Here is a 4,533-nt window from a genome sequence, read left to right as displayed (position 1 = left end):
TATATACAGGGTGCAGTGAATAAATTGTAGTCTAAATTATGCAAAATTGAAATTAACACTGATGTCTTACTTTAACAGATATATTTATCAAAATTACATAAAAATATCTTGAAATACTAAAGAGTAAATTTATTCAATAAAATCTCCATTGGCTTCATCCACAGCCCCCCAGACAGCTTCGGAATTTCCTGCAACTCTTCTGGACAATCTCCTTGCTTAAGTTGGTGAATGTTGCCATAATCTTTGCCTTCAGTTCATCTTTGGTGGTTGAAAGAGTTTTGCTTGTCTCTCGCTCAACTGTGCCCCACAAATAGTAATCAAGTGGGTTGCAGTCTGGGCAGTTAAGTGACCAGATGTCAGGGGTGATGTGGTCATAGAAATTGTCTGACAGCCATGACTGGGTTCTCCTGCTTGTGTGGCATGTTGCAGGGTCTTGTTGCCAGACACAGGGTCTTCCAGCAGCCACCCTCTTGACCCAGGGCAGCATTACCTCCTCCAGGCACTTCATGTAGGCTAAACATCATGATGTTGAATGGATGTTCTATTTTTATCACTCTCGGTACATGTTTTGGGGACACAGCAGGCCAACAGTTGTTCTGTGTGTTCACCATCTGATCTTGGCAGTAATTTTTCTTGTCTGAGAAAAACTAAAGCATGTTTAGTTGGAAGTGACACTTGAGTTAGTTCAAAAGTTTCATAGTGCAGACAGTGCCCAACTGACCCTTCCATACTGTGAAGCTGACAAAATCAAAAAACAATGCACATGCGTGAAATTAAAAATATAAAATGGCGACAATTTACCCATCACACCCTGTATGTGTGTGTGTGTGTGTGTGTGTGTGTGTGTGTGTGTGTGTGTGTGAGTGTGTAAATATAAATGTATATATACACATATACATAATAATATAAATAAATGTATGTGTGTGTTGTGTGTACATATATATATATATATATATATATATATATATATATATATGCACACAACCACACACCCATTACATATATATATACACACACACACACAAGTAGGCATAGTTATGTGGTTAAGAATCAGCTAATAGCCACATGGTTCCAGATTAAACCCTGTGTATGGATCCTTGGGAAAATGCCATGTATGTGGAATTCTGTAGATGGAAAAAGAACGAAATAAAGTATGTGTGTGTGAGTGTGTGAGCATACACATGTGCATGCATGTGTGCACATGTATATGAATGGGTGGTGCAAAAATCTGGATCCCTAAGTAGTTTAATGTGGAAAATATATCTAGTGTATTATTTACCCTTGGACTGTTATAATATGGCAGATAAATGGATGCCGGATGGGGGAGTGGAATGTGTGCTCTAATAGTCAAAAGATAGAAGTACCCCACCATTCTCAGATAGTTTTTAGGAGTAACATGTTACTAACGTAGCAAAGAATTATTACAAAGGTTTTCCACTTGCTTCGAATAATCAGGACATGTCTGTGACTGACCATGTAGTAGACAGAAAAAATGGAAACTGATGCCGAAGTATTGAAATAATTACATTGGGCTGTGGAAAGGAAGTTATTAAGGAAATTTTTTTCCCTAAAGATAAGCACACCAATAGAATCAGTTTGTGGTTGTGTTCTTTCTACTGGTCAGAACCATCAGCCTATCATTCCCTCATTGTTCTCATACTCTCACTACACCTCCCACCATCTACTTCATTTTCTTCTCATGGTCCTCTTCCCGTAGCTTCTTCACTACCTCAGTACACCCTCCCACCACTCTCTCTCTCTCTCTCTCTCTCTCTCTCTCTCCTCTGACCTAACCCCATAACACCCATTCCTCTCTTTGCTTCAATGACTCTGTCTTGATTTCTCAGCCACTTTCCTTCCTGCTTTCTCTCCATATTCATCTCCTAACATAGAATAACCCAGAACTCCATACACAAGACACCTGAGCACTTTCCTAATATGTTCCCCACCCCCTTCTCACTAAGCCCTGACAGACATTGAAACCTTCCTCTCTCCTCTGTCATGCTGCTCCCTCTCACAACATTCTCTGCTCTATTACTCTCTCCACATCCATTGTCTCACAACCATAAATCTTATTCTCACATCTTTCTTTACCTTCTCTCAACAATCCAATGTAAAATCACCACAATCTGCATCGCTCTTTCGGTTATAGGGTCCACTTTAGGCCCTTAGACTTGCGAGTTCACTAGTGCTGGAACCATGAAAGAAGCACCTATTACACTCAATAAATTAGTTGATATTGGACAGGGCATCCGTTTGAAGAAAAAAAAAGGAGACATCGGAGCACAACAGAGTCATTCATCTTGTCAGATCTTGTTGAACTGTCCAACCCATGACAGCATGGGAAACAAAGGTTAAACGATAATGATGATGATGATGATGATGATGATGAAGATGATGATAATGATGATGGTGGTGATATATACACACACAGGCAGGCAGATAGGACACAAGGACACGTACAAACGCAATTATTAACATCTTTCTCACTAAAATGTCCCAAGATTTATTCATGGTTCTTGAATTAAATGCTAGGTAAATAGGAAAACTGAGGCCCTCAGATAACTTCAGAAATATATTCATCTCCTGAAATACTGGTTTCAAATTTTGGCACAAGGCCAGCAATTTCAAAGGAGGGGTTAAGTCAATTAAATTGACCCCCAGTGCTCAACAGGTACATATTCCATTGACCCTGGGGAATGAAAGGCAAAGTTGACCTTGGTGGAATTTGAACTCAGAATCTAAAGACAAATGGGATGCCACTAAGAATCTTGTGCAGCATGCTAATGATTCTGCTAGCTCACCACCCATCTCCAGAAATATGAAAAATAATATACACTGCTACATGTTTACCCTACATGGAAATATATAGATTATTTTCTTGTACGACTGGTCACCTTACATCGTCTGATTAAGAAAGCCCTACAACATAACCACATACACATACACAAAACACCCACGTATTTAGGTATAGATAGCTGTCAACAAACATATTCTGTACGTATGTGTGCTGTGTGTTGTGACTGAGTGTCTGTGTCTACATATATACATAAATGCATACATTTGTGTGTGTGTGTGTGTGTGTGTGAATGTACCGATGTAACTCAAGACATATGCACACACACCTACCTACATCTATGTATATATATTTACATTAAGATGTGTGGAGCTTAATGCAGTCCATGTCAGCATGGACGACAGATTTTAAATGATGATGTAGATCATTCTAAATGGACACGCACACACACACACACACAGTGTCTTTGAAACAGAGTGATCCTCTCACAATAATTTAATCCTGTAACAGGTATGTCCATATATTTATCTATGTATATGCATTTGTGAATGTAAATATATATGTATGTATATAATCTATATATATATATATATATGGGGGTGTGTATATTTGTTTGCCTGTGTACATATACATACACACACACACACACATGCCTAAATGCATATATTTATATACACAATATGTGTTTGTATCTCTATTTGTGTATGCGTAGATATATCAATGTACACACACACACATTCAATATATAGGAAGATTACTTGTGGGTATGCGGAGTGGACAGTCAAGTCCAAGCTGGAATTCAGAATGTAATGTCCATGTTTCACATAAGAAATACATCTAAGAACACTATATAATGTATTGAGTTCTACGTAAAATGATAATCGCACTTTGGAAATGATACATCGAAATACATTTTACAGCTCTCACATATATCATATACGCATACATGTGCATGTGTTTATGTGTCTTTGTGTGTATATATATATATACATATATGCATGCATGTATGTATGTATATATATATATGTGTATATGTATATACATATATATATATATATATATATATATATATATATATATATATATATATATATATATATATATATATATATATACGTATATGTATATGGGTGCACTCATTAACATGATGATACTTAAGTGATTAAGAAATTAACTTCCTAACAACTTGATTTTTGGTTCACTCACACCATATGGCACAATAGCAAGTGTTTAACTGGTCGACAGAAATTGAAATGAGCCCATCATATATTGAAATATATATACACACACACACACATGCACACACACTAAAAGTGAGTTTCTCTACACTTGAGAAATTCTGGCATTGGTTTAGAACCTGACAGTGTTAACAGCCCAGTATTCGAGTTGAGTGCTTCCCTGGAAATATCCTAACTTTACACCATACCAGGACCTTAGGCTCATATATATATATATATATATATATATATATATATATATATCAGAAAAATAAGATGACAAGGGAATAAACGATTATCATAAGATAATTGTTTATTCTCCTGTCATCTCTTTTTTCTTATTATCGCTCTGCACTTATTCTGAAGGATACCTTTATTGAGTTCTACATCAGCTTATTAGTATCACAATGCTTAAGCCAACATATATATAAACATACATACACACACATATATGTATGTGTGTATGTGTGTGTGTGTGTGTGAGTATATTTATATGTATGCATACATATATATATGTAT

The 4,533-nt window shown here is 36.4% G+C and overlaps 2 long non-coding RNA genes across 3 annotated transcripts in view; one reads left to right on the top strand and one right to left on the bottom strand.

Moving 5' to 3' along the window:
- LOC106867980 (uncharacterized) overlaps positions 1-4,533 on the bottom strand; it is a 637,828-nt gene that overhangs the window by 183,838 nt on the left and 449,457 nt on the right. The window lies entirely within an intron of this gene.
- LOC128249108 (uncharacterized) overlaps positions 2,639-4,533 on the top strand; it is a 33,816-nt gene continuing 31,921 nt past the window's right edge. The window contains exon 1 of the long non-coding RNA XR_008265238.1: positions 2,639-3,307. This is a non-coding gene — a long non-coding RNA (uncharacterized LOC128249108). The remainder of the gene's footprint in view (positions 3,308-4,533) is intronic.

This window comes from Octopus bimaculoides, chromosome 11 (genome assembly GCF_001194135.2).
Source record: "Octopus bimaculoides isolate UCB-OBI-ISO-001 chromosome 11, ASM119413v2, whole genome shotgun sequence".
NCBI lineage: Eukaryota > Metazoa > Mollusca > Cephalopoda > Octopoda > Octopodidae > Octopus > Octopus bimaculoides.
This window is presented reverse-complemented; position numbering and strand designations above follow the sequence as displayed.